At 40.1% G+C, this 19573-nt stretch overlaps 1 long non-coding RNA gene across 1 annotated transcript; it reads right to left on the reverse strand.

Moving 5' to 3' along the window:
- Positions 1–9007: 9007 nt before the first annotated feature.
- Positions 9008–19084, reverse strand: LOC122678184. Its single transcript, XR_006336017.1, has 3 exons — positions 18826–19084; positions 18040–18731; positions 9008–9215 (listed from the first exon to the last, which is right to left on the reverse strand). It is a non-coding gene; the product is annotated as an uncharacterized LOC122678184 (long non-coding RNA).
- Positions 19085–19573: the final 489 nt, after the last annotated feature.

A 19573-nucleotide genomic window follows, 5' to 3' on the forward strand; every position in this document is an offset into this window, starting at 1 on the left:
CACCTGATGTGTCTGGGAATAAAGGAGCCTGAGTCAGAAGCACTGAAATTAGCCCTGACACTTTCTCACAAGAGAATGCAGGCCTGAGACTACTTGGTTTTCCCTGGTAGGGGTGAGCTACTTTGTTCTTATCGCTGTCCCTAATTTATGGTGCCCTGGGATCCAGAAGTCAATATCCTAATCACGTAAGGTGAGCAAGCATTGGCTATTATCAGCCGTCTAGCGGCACTATGACCCCAGCTGCCCAGCCATGTCGTCCTAACAGTCACGACCAAACAAGAGGGTGGTGGTGACTAACCACCCCACTGGGAAGAATGCACATCTTTGCTTCAGGTGAACCATTTTCCAAGCCAGTGTTGTCCATTAGAACGTTGTGTGGGAATGGAAATTTTCTGTGACACCCAACATAAAAGTCATCAGCTGTAACTGGCTTTTGAGCACTTGAAATGTGGTAAGCATGATTGAGAAAATAAATATTTAATGTGTATTTTATTTCAATTAATTCAAACTTTGAAATAGTCCCGCTTGACTAGTGGCTACTATTGTGAAAGACAGTTCTTGACCCATTTCTTGAAAAAAAGTTTGACTGCATATGAATCTAATGAAGTTCTTTTGGAAATGTGCTGTCCAGTATAGCTATCCATGTGTAGCTATTTAAATTTAAATTGATATAATTAAAAATAAGCAAAAATTTATTCCTAGTGTCACCAGTCACATTTCCAGTGTTCAACGGCCACCCATGCCTAGGGGTGCTGGATTAGCCAAATACGGATACAGAATCATTCCATCATCATGGCAAGTCCAACTGGACAGAGATGCACTCGGTGTCAGTGGAGACATCAACCCAAGGAGCACTGAAATCACTAAAAAACAGCCATTTAACAAAATGTTTACTATGTATCTACTTTTTGCCTTTCTTTTTTAGCCACATTTTATGCTACAGTGGTAAAAAGGAGATGTGCAAATCTGCCCATATGGATTTAGAAATGAGAGGAGATTCAGAAGAGTAAATAATTTTATTTCTTTATAGTATTATAAAGAGGAGTGACTATTTCAAGCTATGGTAGCTCAGAGAAAAGATCAGCTAACCTAACTTCAAAGATCAGAAAAATTTTCTTAAGAGAAAGAAATGCCAAAGCTGAGACCTGAGGAATAAGGAGGCATTAACTGGCCATGTTGGAGGCTGTGGCATATTTTGCAAGGGGTCAATGGTGAGAAAGGTAAGCAAAAGCTAGATCCTATGGGGCCTTGTAAACCCAGTGTCTGACCTTAATCTAAGAGCTCTGCCGAGCCACAGAAGGGCTTTAAGCAGGGAAACAGACCAGTCATGGGGCCACTTTTGAAAATTCCCTGACTCCACTTGAGAAAATGATTTGCCACAAGGGAAAAGACTAGAGACCAGTTAGACGATGTTAGAATAACTCAAGCAAGACATGATGGTGGCCTAGAGTATGTTGGAGTAGGAACAGAGGAAAGTAAATAAATTTGAGAACTGCATGAAAATTAGCACACAATCTTTCTTCATTGTTCCACAAAGTCTAGATTACATTTATTTATTCAAACTGTGCCATTTGAAAATGAAAATAGCAAACAAACAATTGGAAGCCTCTCTGTTGCTCATTCTACTAATATTCCCCCTGAATGTAATATGATCTTTATCTGTATCAATAGTGTTTATTGGAGATTAAAATCTTCTTAAGGCCAGAGGCCAAGCTTATTTCAGTTTGTACAGCACTCAACATAGTGTCATAAGCAGATTGGTAATTAATTAAAGCTTTCTAGTAATTTGGAAAGGTAGTTCAAATACTCTTAAGATAGATGGTGGTGGTACTATCTATGTTTCAAGATACATTTCTTTTCAAAGTAAAGCTTTAACTTCAATTTTCCAGCAGAAGTTAACTCATTGAATCATCCAGGCAAGAAGCATTCTTGATTTCTTGGTTTCAGATTTCTCAATTTCAGATTTTAAATTCCTCAATGGCTTATTAATTTGCATATATACCAGTGGCAAAATTAATTTTGCTTATATAGTTTAGGCATCTATTTTCATTAATTGATTATGATGAAAATTTACTGGCTACCACTTTACAGTTTTCAATAAGATATGTGTTGGCTTTATTTAAATGGAGTGATTCTGTTATCCCTTAAGGGATAATAAGGAAGAACAGCGAAGTTTTGCATTAACCTGGAGTAGAATCAAGTACAATTGAAAGATAATGAAAACCCACCTTGTGGCTTCCTTGGAGATTCAAACACTGGGTCCAGCTACCTCTGAGATATGATGTGAATCAGGACACCTAGGTGTTTACTCTCATCTGCAGCCTATTCTCATCTGCAAATTTGGTCCCCAGGTGGATCCCGAAGTATGAAAACATTTGAATTCTGTAGTACTACTAGTGTTCTATTATTGCCAGTTAAACCCTAAAATCGCATCATATACCTTGGCATTCATGGCCTTAACAGTCATGGTTTTCATTATCTGTGAGTGACCCTGAATGAAGTTAATCACCGTGGCACCCTTTTCTAGTATTATAATGAAAACAGACTCAGAGCAGTTATGTCACTTGCCCAAGGGCCCCCAGTTAGCAAAATTTGCAGACCCAGGCTTCCTAACTCCAAAGTGAACTTCTTTAACCACATTCTCCTGCTCCCAACAACACAGTGATTTAAATATTACTGAGGCATGAAATTCGAAGGCCTGGTCTTGTGGCTGAGGCAGAGTCTGAATCATTGAGCTGGTGGAGCGTCTGGCTGGCCACCCAGGACCTCCTCTCCTGGGTGCGTTAAGACTTTCCACTCCCCTCAATGAACAAATAAACAAAACTGCTTGGTGTGAAGCTGCTGAAAAGTAGACTAATTGTTTGGGCCTGGTGATAAAACTGAAAAGGAAATCACGCTTTTTAAGAACTTCAGGATTTAAGGAGTGCTCAGTCAGTGATAATCTGATGGCAGGCACTCAGGGGCAGGGCAGGTGGACTAAGCAGAGAGAGCAGTTCTGATGTTTGGAAACAGCACGGGGTTATTTCTCTGCTGATGATCAGGGGTTGTTGTTCTGGAGATTTACAGCCTCTGTAATCGCTCCTCTAGATGTGGCTGTAGTAGATGTGATTTGTGTCTGGCTAACATCATGTGACTGGATCGTATATGGCTCAGTCATTTCACGAACGCTACATTAGTATTGCCAAGAATATGTATGTGTATTTTCATATATCAGGTGCCGTTCAATATGGGAAAACTTACTGTAAAACTAAATTCTCTAACTCCCATATTTTTTTATTGAGTCACAGTAAAAAGAGGAAGATAAAATCCAGGGGTGGCTCTTCTATGAGCTGATCATTTTAATCCTGATGGGAAAATGACCCACGGAAGGTGTGGAAACAAGACTACACTTCAAAAACACGTGTCATTTTAGAGAATAAAAGCAAAATTACCATAGGCATTCTCTTCCTCCTGAGACCTTCTCCCAGGTTCTGTTTTAACTTCCTAGGTCCCAAATCAGTCTTCACTGTTGGATTACACTGTTCTGTTTAAATAAGAAAAAGTGAGACTATAGAAAACCACAGTGCTTGAGGGAGGATTCCTAAAAATCAACATTGTCCCTAATCTAACTTTCTACCTTCCTCTTTAAGAAAATTTCTACTATGGAGGAGATTCTTAGTTTGTCAAATGATGCCTGTTGTTTTGTTTTGTTTTTTTTTTATTTATTTATTTTTAATTGAAGGATAATTGCTTTACAGTATTGTGTTGGTTTCTACCAAATATCAACATGAATCAGCCATAGGTTTACCTATGTTCCCTCCTACTTGAACATCCCTCCCACCTCTCTCCCCATCCCACCCCTCTAGGTTGTTACCGAGCCCTCGTTTGAATTCCGAGTCATACGGTAAATTCCCACTGGCTATCTATTTTACATATGGTAATATATGTTTCCATGTTACTCTCTTCATACATCTCATTCTCTCTGTTTTTAAGCCTGGGTCATAAAATCAGGAGATGATTCATTTGCCTTCCTTGGTCGTCTTTTCCCTGTCTTTGATTCTCAAAGCATCTGCAATGGCATCCTCCATTTACTTGCAACTTTTTTTCTTATTGAATAAATGAATGCTGGGCACATCACGCAAGGCAGGCATTGCTCTAGGTCCTGGGTATTCCTACCTGTAAAAAGAGAACAAAAGCCCCTCCTCATGGAGCTTACATACTGTGCATACCAGTGGTTAGTTGTTGATAGGGGCAATTTTGCTGTCCCCTCTCGCAGCCCCCACACCCTGTGACAATGGCTAGTGTCTGGAGGCACTTTTGACATTTCTGTTTAATGTTTTGTTTGACTGGGAAGTGGTGTAGGCCAGGGTAATATTAAACATCCCGCACCACACGGAGTGATTCAGTCTGAAAGGTCAGTAGTGCCAAGGCTCAGAGACCTTGATGCATACCTACAGCATGCTAAAAGTTGAATGTCAGATGGGTATGTTTGTATAACACAGAGAATTCTGTAATTATATTTACACCTGTTTGGGAAGTTGGAATGAGAGATGGCAGGGGCTCTGAATGAATGTTTCAGAACCAAAGCTTGCATGTGTTGGTCATATTCTTTGAGTTGCAAGCCACAAGATCAAGATATTCAACTAAAATGAGCTAGAAAAAGACATTGTATTAGCTTGCAAGGCTGGAAGAGGCTATCGAGCTTTCAGAACTGAAGGAAGGACTAGATATCAGGAAGCTTCAGAGGCAGAAATCAGGGATTCTCCATCTTTCCAGGACCATTTTGTTCTCTTTTTGCCTTTCCCATTTGCTTCTCTCTTCTTCTCTTTGTGCAATGGCACCTCATGTGCTATGACTGCAGAAAGGATTTTACCTAGTGGGGAGCAGCCACGAGAAGCCCTGGCATAGAAACTCCAGTGGAAAAAGAAAACCTGACTTTTTAAACATGGCAACATGCTTATATCAAGCAGTATCTTGATCTTGCTGTGGTCATGTGGCCAACCCCTGGGCCAGTCTCTGTTACCTGAAGGATGAGGTGCTTTCTTTGGTCATTTCCTTCTTTAAGGCTGGCAACAGAGAGAGGAGCCTACAGTATTGTTATCCACAATTCATTACATCACAATGACTGGGCAAAAGATAACTCTCTAAAAGAAAAAAATGTATGCAGGAAAAAAAAAAGTCTATATAAATATATGTCAGTAGAGGTTGTAAAATTGTGGCCCTGCTTTAAAGCAGTAATTTAAAACCACTTTTTCATTGAGATCCCTTATATTGACACACCTCTTCTTCCCAACCCTCTCTCATCCAAACTATTTGAGATGATATGGATATATTTGTTATATCACAATAGACTTTTAAGTATATTTTGAGCATTATGTGGAAACATTTGAGATAGAGACACCCTACACTACCCAACAAGGGAATCTTCCCATTGATTAACACATGTTAGTTGGACACCTACTACATGCAAAGTTTTGTGCCAGACACATAGGAGAACACAACAAAGAGTGACACATAGCACCTGCCTCTGAGCTTGTATTCTAAATGGGTTATAAGGCAGATGCACCTGAAAGTTTCCGTAATACTTTCAGGCAGGCTTAATCCTGGCATCTCCTGTCCCTGCCTCAAAGGGCAAATGTCACTATTGCATCACCTGTGAGTTTTATAAATTAGGCTAGAGCGTAAACAACCCCTGCCTTAAAATCTCGCACATGTTTTGACTTGTTCCTCCTACATTTGATGGCTTTTCTGCTGATTCTGTCCTACCCACTAGAAACCCTAGGATTTGATGGGACACTCCACACTGGACTGACTGGCCAGTAACAATGCAAATAGCCATTCATTACTGGGGACTATGCAGGTGCATCCACACCACACTAACTCTTTTTTGGACTATACCTAAGAATAGGATTTAAGCCCACTTTGCAAAGTTGGGATCTGAGACAAGAGTGCTGGTGAATTTACCCAGTGATGAAACAGCTTACAAATGGAAGCACCTGGATTTGGCCCAGGCCTGTCTGACTCCAAAGACCATGGTCATATTCACCATAATGCGTAGTCTATTTGCCATTTACACCTCTGTGAAGCAACCAGGTAGTGGAAGTGAAACATATGTTTTAAATGACATAAAAATACTAAGAACTATAAGTATTCAAAGAGCAGAAAATAGACAATAAACTTATAACAGCTTTTGGAGGTAGAGTCTAAGGGGGTGTTCATCCCTTCCAGGGGTTCTGCTCTCGGGCTCAGGTCAACTACAGGATAGTGACTCCTACATATCTCACATTACCCCAGCAAAGTAGGGATGCTGTCTACACCATGATATCCATTCCTGGTGGTAGAAACAATGGGGAAGAACCTACCTCTGCCAGATACTACATTAGACTCTACTACACACTGTCTCATTTAATCCTCCCAAAGCCCCAGGAGGTAGTCATCATATCCCCTCCTTAGGTGTGAAAACTATTACCCAGAATGACTAACTAGTGGGAACAAAGTCACAGATGAAAGTTGAGCCACTGGGATTAGAACACTGATGCATTTTTCTGCTTCTGTAGCCTGTGTTCTTTCCACTTTTCTGTGCTCTGCCCCACCCCACCATCACCACCCTTTCCTAAAGCCCCAGAAAATATTGGCCTGTTCAAAACAAGAGGTTAAAAAGCAAAACCTTCCCTGCTGGACTCTCCTCTGTAAGCACAATGAATTTCTTCTTCTAAGTAAACATAGAAACCTACACAGGCAATGAAGATTCTATCCATCTTGAGCAGTGCTAGTGTTTCCCATAAAACTAATAATTAACTTCTGTCAAGCTTGGTAAAAATGTTAACAGGGTCTTGCAATTCTCCACATGCACAGCAACATTATTATTATTAATTTTTAAATATGAGATGGTGGCTTTCTCTGTGAAAAATGCATTTGCCCTCACAGTCTAAGGCATTCAGTCACTCAAGTCGTCATAGAAGAAAAGTGGAGAATGCAGATTGAAGGGTATGGTTTGGAGATCTCACTTATTTTTGAAATAAAGGATGACTTCCAAAAAAATGACATGAGTACAGAGCTTGTGTAATCTCCATTTGCAGTGATTTTTCTTTGATTGATGTGCCATTAATACTTTAATTGGCAACAGGTGCAGCTGATTGTTGGTTCCTACACTGAGAAATCTGAAATTGAACATAAGGTTCTGATAAATTAATAAACTCCTCTGCTCCAAACAGTTGTTGCTGTGAACTAACTTTCCATGGAGTGCTGCTCCATCAAGCACACTGAATTCTTTATGTTAAAAAGCGAAGTGTTACTTAATGATAAATTAAAATTACACAAAGAGCCACAGAAAGAACACAATAACATCCCCTCCCAGGGAAAAGGGAAATTGCTGGAAGGAGCAGAAGAATGTGATTTATGAAATAAATTGTTTCCCTTTTGTATACCAAAGTGTTTGTCTCTAGATTCCATGTCACATTATTAAAATAATTTTATGTTATTTAATATAAATAGGAGAAGGGAGAATAAAGGATTTTTACATAAGGTCCTTTTCCTCCCTGAGGTAAAATTTAATATTGAGGAGAAGCCTAGGGAAAAATATCCTGAAGTTTCTATAAAGGATATTTAAGTTATGTTTTGTTTTATTTATTAGCCTTACATATGTTGAGGCCATTTATAAATTTTTGCTGCAAAAATTTGACTCCAATGAAGACAGAGGGCTGTCGGCACTAATTTTCCATCAGTGAGGAATATCCCTGGTCACGATGGCAAGTGAACATAGTTATTGTCTCCGTCCCCTGAACCAAACATAGAAGATGACTAAGGATGTAAGGAGGCAGGTGGAGGTCAGAGCATCACCCTCCCATCCACTGGAGCACAAGTGGTGAGAAATAGTGGTGAGAAATCCTAACAGAGGCAGAACGTGGGCCTCATGTAGGGAGAGGGGAATGGTAATTTGAATAGGTGGGGGTCCCAGACTGCAGAGGAGAGATTGGATAGGGAAGAGCTTTCTATTGATAGTTACACTTCCTTTTCTCCCCTAAATGGATTGTTGCTGCCCTGTGGCTCTTACAGGTCAGAAAGTCAGCTCTAGAAACCTGGAGCCATCATGGGGCACTGGAGCTAAATCAGGTGACACCAGACAAGGGTGAAGGTCCAGTGTCATTGAGTACAGATCAGTTGGCTGACCACATGGGTATTTTCTCCTCTTCTCCCTTCCCCTCACACTACAGGTTATCAGGGAACAAATGGTTATGAGATTAAACTTGTGGAATGGAAAAAATAAGGATGTATTAAATATAGAAAAGTCATCTCTAGACATTCTTGCTCTCCATCATGCTCATCTCAAGAAAAACTTCCCCAGATGAGTATAGGCCAGGATTTAGACTTTTGCTCCTCCTCCCTTATTGACAGGACTAGCAAAGGCAGCTAAGAGTCCCAAGGGAACAAAGGGGTAAGCTCACAGGGGAGAAAAATAAGGCATCTGAAAAGCATCAGCAAAATGAACAACTGGAACATCCTACACCAAAGAGAGTCGAATAGACAGAACAGACAAAAAAAGAGTTTCAAATAAGCATAATAAATACCTTCAGAGAAACAGAAAGTAGATAATATAAGCATAAAATGCAACTAAGCATTATAAAGGAACATCAATTAGAATTACTGTGTATGAAAAATATAACAGTTAAATTTAAACCTGATTGGGGTGGTTCAAGAGCAGAATGGACACAGTCATAGAACAGAAGGTATTCAGTTCAGTTCATTTCAGTTGCTCAGTCGTTTCAGACTGTTTGCGACACCATGGACTGCAGCACGCCAGGCCTGCCTGTCCATCACCAACTCCTGGAGTTCAATCGAACTCATGTCCATTGAGTCAGTGATGCCATCCAACCATCTCATCTTCTGTTGTCCCCTTCTCCTCCTGCCTTCAATCCTTCCCAGCATCAGGGTCTTCTCAAATGAGTCAGCTCTTTGCATCAGGTGGCAAAAGTAATGGAGTTTCAGCTTCAACATCAGTCCTTCCAATGAATATGCAGGACTAATTTCCTTTAGGATGGACTGATTGGATCTCCTTGCAGTCCAAGGAACTCTCAAGAGTCTTATCCAACACCACAGTTCAAAAGCATCAATTCTTTGGCACTCAGCTCTCTTTATAGAAATACAGAAAGTATTAGAAGGGCTAAATAATGATGAAATAAATGAAGGAAATGGGCATTGAAGCAAAAAACTTCAAAGTCTGGCAAAAAGGAGTCTCACTAGGAAAAAAAAAAGGGAAAGAAAAAGTAAGAGAAGACAAAATAGTGAAGAAGCAATGATGGAGACTTAACACAAACTAAGGAAAAAATTTTAAATCTAACAAAGTGATATTTAGGAGTACCAGTGACTATTTCAAAATTCCAAAAGGTTCAGAGGGCAAAAACAACACAGAGAAAGAAGATATGGCTGTTGATAAGCTTTTGATGATGATGGAAAGAAATTAGAGAGGAATATAGGTATAAATCACTCCAGTACTCTTGCCTGGAAAATCCCATAGATGGAGGAGCCTGGTGGGCTGCAGTCCATGGGGTCGTGAAGAGTCAGACATAACTGAGAGATTTCACTTTCACTTTTCACCTCTTTGCATTGGAGAAGGAAATGGCAACCCACTCCAGGGTTCTTGCCTGGAGAATCCCAGGGATGGGGTCACACAGAGTCGGACACGACTGAAGTGACTTAGCAGTAGCATAGGTATAAATAAACTAGGACTATTCACTAAAAGAATGAAAATAGAATGTGCAATCTACACAAAAACAAAATAAAAAATTTTGATTCATCCAGTGGAAAATAAGAGAAAAAAAATGAAAGAATGAATTATAAATGGAAAGTATTAAGCTAAATTTCAAAAATAAACCCTAATATAAGGAATAGTTAAAGCTTAAAAATTTTAACATCACACAAAAGTGAATTTAAGTCAGGAGAGGAAAAGATATATTTACAAGAAAGAAACAATATCATGAAGGTATAATTGGCATGAGCACACATCAACCTAAAAATATAACCTAAATTTCCTGAAACAATAGCCAGCAAATCTTCAGAAAACAGTAGCTCAATCAACAGCAGTACTTGAAGATTTAACTGACCTCTTTCAGAATAGATCAAGTAGATAAAAATTAAGCAATGATATAAAAGATATAAATAATAGCCTTGATCAACCTTATTTGTTATTAATACATATACAACCAGTTATTTTGAGGAACAAACTCAATAGGGATTCCCAAGTGACTCGGTGCTAAAGTATGCACCTGCCAATTCAAGCCACAGGAGACTCGGTTGGGAAGATCCCCTGGAGGAAGAAATGACAACCCACTCCAGCATTCTTGCCTGAAAAATCCCATGGACAGAGGGACCATCAGGCCATCAGACCATGAGGCTGCAAGAGTTGGACACAACTGAGCAACCAAACACACATAAACTTAATAATGATAAACATGAAGTAGTTATACCATTTGCAAGAACTTCTTTCCCTTTCAGTTCAGTTCAGTCACTCAGTCATGTCCAACTCTTTGTGATCCCATGAACCACAGCACACCAGGCCTCCCTGTCCATCACCAACTCCTGGAGTCAACCCAAACCCATGTCCATTGAGCCGGTGATGTCATCCAACCATCTCATCCCCTGTCATCCCTTTCTCCTCCTGCCCTCAATCATTCCCAGCATCAGGGTCTTTTCCAATGAGTCAACTCTTTGCATCAGGTGGCAAGAACTGGCGTTTCAGTTTCAACATCAGTCCTACCAATGAACACCCAGGACTGGTCTCCTTTAGGATGGACTGGTTGGATCTTCTTGCAGTCCAAAGGACTCTCAAGAGTCTTCTCCAACACCACAGTTCAAAAGCATCAATTCTTTAGTGCTCAGCTCTCTTTATAGTCCAACTCTCACATCCATATGACTGGTGGAAAAACCAGAGTCTTGACTAAACAGACATTTGTTGGCAAAGTAATGTCTCTACTTTTTAATATGCTGTCTAGGTGGGTCATACCTTTCCTTCCAAGGAGTAACCGTCTTTTAATTTCATGGCTGCAATCACCATCTGCAGTGATTTTGGAGCCCAGAAAAATAAAGTCAGCCACTGTTTCCACTGTTTCCCCATCTATTTGCCATGAAGTGATGGGACCAGATGCCATGATCTTAGTTTTCTGAATGTTGAGCTTTAAGCCAATTTTCTCACTCCACTCTTTCACTTTCATCAAGAGGCTCTTTAGTTCTTCTTTACTTTCTGCCATAAGGGTGGTGTCATCTGCATATCTGAGGTTATTGATATTTCTCCCAGCAATATTGATTCCAGCTTGTGCTTCTTCCAGCCCAGCATTTCTCATGATGTACTCTGCATAGAAGTTAAATAAGCAGGGTGACAATATACAGCCTTGACATACTCCCTTTCTTATTTGGAACCAATCTGTTGTTCCATGTCCAGTTCTAACTGTTGCTTCCTGACCTGCATACAGGTTTCTCAAGAGACAGGTCATATGGTCTGGTATTCCCATCTCTTTCAGAATTTTCCACAGTTTATTGTGATCCACACAGTCAAAGGTTTTGGCATAGTCAATAAAGCAGAAATAGATGTTTTTCTGGAACTCTCTTGCTTTTTTGATGATCCAGCGGATGTTGAGAATTTGATCTCTGGTTCCTCTGCCTTTTCTAAAACCAGCTTGAACATCTGGAAGTTCATGGTTTACATATTGCCGAAGCCTGGCTTGGAGAATTTTGAGCATTACTTTACTAGCATGTGAGTACAATTGTGTGGTAGTTTGAGCATTCTTTGGCATTGCCTTTCTTAGGGATTGGAATGAAAACTGACCTTTTCCAGTCCTGTGGCCACTGCTGAATTTTCCAAATTTGTGGCATATTGAGTGCAGCACTTTCACAGCATCATCTTTCAGGTTTTGAAACAGCTCAACTGGAATTCCATCACCTCCACTAGCTTTGTTTGTAATGATGCTTCCTAAGGCCCATTTGACTTCACATTCCAGGATGTCTGGCTCTAGGTGAGTGTGAGTGATCACACCATCATGATTATCTGGGTCATGAAGATTTTTTTTGTACAGTTGTCTGTATTCTTGACACCTCTTCTTAATATCTTCTGCTTCTGTTAGGTCCATACAATACATGAAACGTTCCCTTGATATCTCTAATTTTCTTGAAGAGATCTCTAGTCTTTTCCATTCTATTGTTTTCCTCTATTTCTTTGCATTGATCACAAGGAAGTCTTTCTTATCTTTCCTTGCTATTCTTTGGAACTCTGCATTCAAATCTTTCCTTTTCTCCTTTGCTTTTTGCTTCTCTTCTTTTCACAGCTATGTGTAAGGCCTCCTCAGACAGCCATTTTGCTTTTCTGCATTTCTTTTTCTTGGGGATGGTCTTGATTCCTGTCTCCTATACAATGCCACAAACCTCCATCCATAGTTCATCAGGCACTCTGTCTATCACATGTAGTCCCTTAAAACTATTTCTCACTTCCACTGTAGAGTCATAAGGGATTTGATTTAGGTCATACCTGAATGATCTAGTGGTTTTCCCCCACTTTCTTCCATTTAAGTCTGAATTTGGCAATAAGGAGTTTATGATCTAAACCACAGTCAGCTCCTGGTCTTGTTTTTGCTGACTGTAGAGAGCTTCTCCATCTTTGGCTGCAAAGAATATAAACAATCTTTCAGTGTTGGCCATTTAGTGATGTCCATGTGTAGAGTCTTCTCTTGTGTTGTTGGAAGAGGGTGTTTGAACTAACTCTGTTAGCCTTTTCCCTGCTTCATTCTGTACTCCAAGGCCAAAATGCCTGTTACTCCAGGTGTTTCTTGTCTTCCTACTTTTGCATTCCAGTCCCCTATAATGAAAAGGACATCTTTTTAGGGTGTTAGTCCTAGAAGGTCTTGTAGGTCTTCATAGTACCGTTCAGCTTCTTCAGCGTTACTGGTCAGGGCATAGACTTGGATTTCCATAATATTGAATGGCTTGCCTTGGAAATAAACAGAGATCATTCTGTCGTTTTTGATATTGCATCCGAGTACTGCATTTCCAACTCTTTATTGACTATGATGGCTACTCCATTTCTTCTAAAGGATTCCTGCCCACAGTAGTAGATATATTGCTCGTTTGAGTTAAATTCACCCATTTCAGTCTATCTTCAGAGAAGGCAAAGGCAGCCCACTCCAGTACTCTTGCCTGGAAAATTCCATGGACAGAAGAGCCTGATGGGCTGCAGTCCTTGGGTTCTCGAAGAGTCGGACATGACTAAGCAACTTCACTTTCACTTTTCACTTTCATGCATTGGAGAAGGAAATGGCAACCCACTCCAGGGTTCTTGCCTGGAGAATCCCCGGGGCGGAGGAGCCTGGTGGGCTGCTGTCTATGGAGTTGCACAGAGTCGGACACAACTGAAGTGACTTAGCAGCAGCAGCAGCAGAATGTCGATGCTTACTCTTGCCATCTCCTGTTTGACCACTTCCAATTTGCTTGATTCATGGACCTAACATTCCAGGTTCCTATGCAATATTGCTCTTTACAGCATCGAACCTTGCTTCTATCACAAGTTCCACCCACAACTGGGTATTGTTTTTGCTTTGGCTCCATCCCTTCATTCTTTCTGGAGTTATTTCTCCACTGATTTCCAGTAGCATATTGGGCACCTACCGACCTGGGGTAGACATCTTTCAGTGTCCTATCTTTTCATACTGTTCATGGGGTTCTCAAGGCAAGAATACTGAAGTGGTTTGCCATTCCATTCTCCAGTGGAGCACATTCTGTCAGAATTCTCCATCATGACCTGTCCGTCTTGGGTGGCCCCACACGGCATGGCTTAGTTTCATTGAGTTAGACAAGACTGTGGTCTGTGTGATCAGATTGGCTAGTTGTCTGTGATTGTGGTTTCAGTCTGTCTGCCCTCTGATGCCCTCTCTCAGCACTTACCATCTTACCTGGGTTTCTCTTACCTTGGATGTGGGGTATCTCTTCACAGCTGCTCCAGCAAAACTGCTGCTCCTTACCTTGGACGTGGGGCAGCTCCTCTCGGTCGCCCCTGTGCCGTCGCAGCTGCAAGTTGTCTTTAATGACAACTTGGCCAAATTCCCTAATTCTCTGATCACTGTTGGTTATTAAAAGTTAAATCCCATTAAGATGTCAAACTCAGTTTCAACATAAATCCCTTCTCCTCCATCTCCTCTCCTAACACTGATGGTATACAGAATCCTCAGGCAGCAGAAATCACAAGTTTCCTGGTCTCTGCTCTCTCCACTCTGGGGGAGATCGTAAAGCCCAGGCTGATGATGACCCTGTCTGTTCCTTTCCTTAGACTTGCTAGACCTAACTCTTGTAGTCTGGAATAAGAAATCTCATCAAATTACTCAGTTTTTAGTGGTCGGGAGGTTCTCTGTCCCCTCTCTGTTTATGTTGCTTTAAGGAGTCAAGGAGCCTCAGCTCTACCTGCTCCAGACAGAGAAGAGAAGCCAAGAGCCTCCCGCCTGTGCTCCCTACAATGCTGAACATCAAGCAACCAGACTAGGATGAGGCAGTGAGGAGCTCACCTCAGGCACAAAGTTTGAGGAAGTAGCAAAAAAGCTCAGTAATCCAGATGAATAGTATATTAATGTAACATTTTTTAAAATCAAAATTAAGACAAACCAAATATGATAAACCAAATATCAAAATTTTAAATAATCATCAGAATTACTGATTTTTCCTTTTGCCTCAGGCTCCAATGCACGTTCATCATGTCCCACTTTTTGCAACCCCATGGTCTGTAGTCCACCAAAGCTCCCCTATCCATGGGATTGTCTCAGCAAGAATACTGGAATGGGTTGTCAAGCTCTCTTCCAGGTGATCTTCCTGACCCAGGGATTAAACCTGTATCTCCTATGTCTCCTGCTTTGCAAAAAGGTTCTTTACTGCTGAGTCACCGGGGAAGCCCTTAGGCTCCAATGTGTCACTGGAAATCTTGATTGTGACTTTCCCCTCCATAGAACTTCACCATGAACAGAAAAAGAGAGAGTCAGGTGGTAGCTGATAATACCAGGGTCAATTTTGCTTTCTCATAGTAAGCCCTGGGGAAGATACATGACTTGTAGCACTGATGGGTCCTTTCATAAAATAGGAAAACTAGTGCCTCATGATCCACAGCAGATGTCCCTACATTCTGGTCAATTCAAGGGTATTACCAAAAGCCCAACAATAGTTTTAAGGATAAGGAGACTCCAAAGAGTACCAACAAATACAGAATGCATGTTATTTTCTAAGTGTACATGGTACATTTTATAAATCTCCATATTCTGTATTCTAAAGAATCATTAAATTGCAAAGGAAATATATACTGAAGATTTTTTAAAGTGCTAATATTCAGCAGTATTTGACCTACAAAAATGGAAATTTTACTTAGTCCAAGCAAATATACCCCATATACTACCTATTATCTGACCATAACACTGTAATATGAGCAATCAATGACAAAAGGAGGACTGAAAAAATGTTTCCAAAATTTTTAATGTAATTTATTTAAAACTGTCTTCAGCAAGCTTGATTTGGACTAAGTAAATTAAAATCTACTATAAAACCTTTACAATAAACATGTTTAAAGCTTAAAACATGTTTTAAGTTGGTTGGAGAGCAACCAACACAGACAGAACTTGAGAGATTCTGATTTCTTGAGAGAAGAGAAGAATTCTGAGTGAAATCCATAGTCACCTTTTTCCCCAGGGGCGTTTGTAAATATTTAGCACAGGGGAATAGAATACTAACAGAAAGTGGCAGTTTCAATGGTCTAAGAAGATAGATCTTGGAGTTAAGACAGCTGAAAGAGCTGGGGCTGGAAGGGCAAAATCCTGAGAGAAGAAAACAACAGGAAAGTTACTCTAAAAAGTCTCCATTAAAACTCCACTTGAGGTTTTGGCCAATTTCTAAACCACACAGAGGGCATGACTCCAAATAACTATCAAGAACCAGGAGTTAGAAGGACAAAGTGCTGAGCAGAGATTTTGGAAGAGTTGTACAATGGTCTGGGAAGACAGAGAAAGGAATTCAAGGCTACTAATACAAAATGCCCTGGTAAATATTCCACGCTCTCAATTGAGATACTGGGAAATCTTCATCCTAGGAGTAAAGACAAAATTAATAGAACAACCCTAATGAAATTAAAATGATCTGTATGTACTTTCTGCTGCCAAAATGATATTAATCCTCTCGGAAGGAAGAAAACACCATTCAGACTCTCTATAATTTTTACTGCACTTAATACACAAAGTCCAGGATCCAACTGAAAAGTATGGGGCATGTTTAAAAAAGGAACCAGTTAATCAAAAATCAGGTAGAAACAGACCTACAGATGAATCAGATATTAGAACTAATAGGTACATTAACTATGCTCAATAAAGGAAAATATGGAGGATTTTAGCAGAGACTTGTAATCTATATAAAAAATTAAATGGAATTTTATAGACCCAAAAATATAATAACTGAAATTAACAATTCAGGAGATGAGTTTAATAATAGATTAGACAAAGTAGAAAACATAATTTGTAAACTAGAATACAAGCAAGTTTAAAGTATCCTGATTGAAGTACTGAGAGAAAAAACATGGAAATTAGGAAAAAGAGTACTAGAGATATGAAAATGTCCACTATGTGTAATTGAAATCTTGCAAAGAATGAAGGGTAGTGGCTCAGATGGTAAAGAATCCACCTGCAATTCAGGAGACCCAGGTTCAATCCCTGGGTCAGGAAGATGCCCTGCAGAAGGAAATGGCAACCCACTCCAGTCTTGTTGCCTGGTGAATTCTATGGACGGAGGAACCCGGCAGGCTACAGTCCATAGAGTTGCAAAGAGTTGGACATGACTGAGCAACTAATAAAGAAAAGAAAGAAAGGAGAGTGAACATGAGACAGAAACAATATATGAAGAAATACTACTTGAGAATTTCTGAAGCTGACAGGCATCAAACCACAGCTTGATTAAGTTTAAAAACCCAAGCAGGACAAATATAAAGAAAACTACATCTGACACAACATAGTAAAGTTTGCTAAAAAACAAAGACAAAGACAAAATCTTAAAATTTGACAGAAGGGGAAAAAAAGACACATTGCTTTCAAAGGAGCAATAATAAGTCTTGAGGCTGATTTAGCAACAAAAATTATGGCTGTCATAGGAGAATGAAAAGACATATTTAAAATACTGAAAGTGGCCAACAACCTATAATTTTATAGCCAGTCAAAATATTCCTCAAAAATAGAGATTATAAAAGACTCCTTATGCTAGAAATAAAGACATGCTTAAGAAATTATGAGGATATATCAGAAGGGCATAAAAGACTGATTAAAGGGGTTCCCACTGGCCAAATCTAAGACAATTTATTAAGCATCAAAATAAGAAAAAACATTAAGCGATTATACCTCATTGAATAAAATAAGAATTCTTGAGTCCATACGGTTAGTAAATATATTACTGAACTAAAGCATGATGTCAACCAAAAAAACGTAGAGGAAATTATGGATTTAGAAAATTATCATTTTGCAACCATCAGGGTAATAACTGATTCAAGTCTATGGATAATAAACCTGCGTGGTGAAAATGTGATGAGGAAATAGGATATTTTGGTGGTCTCAAAATATCTGCCTACTTATTAGTTACAGAGACATCATGTACTTTCTAATGTGATGCTTCAAGAAAAGAAGATACATTTCTTATGTATTATTTCTGCCAAATAATGTATAATTTGACTCTAAAAATAAGAAATCCCAGTTGAGAAATACCTGTAAAAAATCTGGCCTTTACTCTATAAAATGTCACTATTATTAAGGAATTAGGAAGCTGATGCTATCCGTCAAACGATAGACAATATTGACATGGACTAACGAAACAGCAATGGAGATTCTGAGAAGGGATCAGAAACGTGCTACAGAAATTGTACATTTCCCACAAATAAAGACTTCTGAGATGTGGCAGGAAAGAAATATGAAGAAGTACAAGTTTTCCAGCTGGAATATTTATTCAAAGTGAGATTTAGAGGAGTGCCTTTCCATGACAAGGTAAGATATGGTTCTATTTTAGAAGTAGACTTACCGTGAGATACTCATGAGCCATCCTTGTAAAGATGTCTGGCCACTGGTTGGGTTGAAGGATGAGACCAGGTCACGACACAAACTGTGGAGACATCTGCTTGTAGGGAGTGAGTGAAGTGGTGGGATCAGGTAAGAGCACCCAGGGGAGCAGGAAGATTAAGAAGGACAGAAAGAAGAATGAGTGTAAAGACCATCGAAGGACCAAGCAAAGAAAGAGGAACCAGCCAGGAAAATAAAAGGGAGAATTAGAGAATTTAGAGGAGAATCGAACAGGTCTGGTGTCCAGGAAACCAAGGAAGAAGAGAGTTTAAGATCATACTCCAAGCACATCCCTGTGACTTCCCCGGTGGCTCAGACGGTAAAGCGTCAGAGTCGGACACGCCTGAGCGACTTCACCTTACCTTACCAAGTACATCAGATACCAGCTGTACAGACACGTCAGCACATGTGCTGTGCTTAGTCGCTCGGTTCTGTCTGACTGTTTGCGACCCCATGGACTGTGGCTCACCAGGCTCCTTTGTCCATGGGATTCTCCAGGCGAGAATACTGGAGTGCATTGCCATGCCCTCCTCCAGGGGATCTTCTCAACCCAGAGATTGAACACTGGTCTCCCACATTGCAGGCGGATTCTTCACCATCTGAGCCACCAGAGAAGCCGACTGACTAATTCCTGCCCCCACAAAGCTCAAAAGCCTGTCAGAGGAAAAAACATAAATAACACAAAACATTTAAATCTTACACATGAATCTACACAGAACACAATGACAGAAAAACACAGAGGCATTACCATGAGAACACAAAGGGGAAAAGTTTTCTCCTCTCCTAAGATGGTAGGTACCCATGTCTTCTGGGTTCTGTGGAGCATCTCTGGGTTCTCTGGAATGAGTAGCTGGGTGTGGTGGCACTCGCCTCCTGCTGGTCATTACCAAACCCAGGACAACCACTGGTTGGGTTGAGTGAACTAAGTATTTATCCTCAGAGGCTCATGAAAAGTAACAAATGGGAGTCTTACAGCTTACAATGTGCAGCCTAGTCACTGCTTTTTGTTTTCAGTCACCTCTTTTTCTAAAGAAAACCAAGAGAATCTCACCCATTCTCAGCCCCTTTTTCATTTTTGGCCTTTTCCTTATCACATTGTTGTTTGGAAACTGTGGAGAAAAGGATATATTGAGTAGGGGAATTCTCCACAAGGTCATGGAAACTTCAAAAAACTGAGTGAGAAGTGCAAGTAGGTTAGTGCCAGGGGAAAATAGCAAGAGATTAAATTGGGAAGAAAGACAGAAATCCAGTCAAGAAGACAGCTACACTTGAGATGAAGTGATGAAGAAGACAGATAAGGAAATTGCAGAACAAGTATACAGATGGTACTTAATAGGTGCCACTCTGCTAAGTGTTCTACAGGCATTAGCTCTCTTAGATTATATCTGATATACACCTATCATTATCCTCATTTTCACAGATGAGGAAACTGAGGCCCAGAGAGATTAAGTAACTTGTCCGGAGAGTTAGTGAATGGTGGAGCCAGGACTCAACCC

This window comes from Cervus elaphus, chromosome 20 (genome assembly GCF_910594005.1).
Source record: "Cervus elaphus chromosome 20, mCerEla1.1, whole genome shotgun sequence".
Classification (NCBI taxonomy): domain Eukaryota; kingdom Metazoa; phylum Chordata; class Mammalia; order Artiodactyla; family Cervidae; genus Cervus; species Cervus elaphus.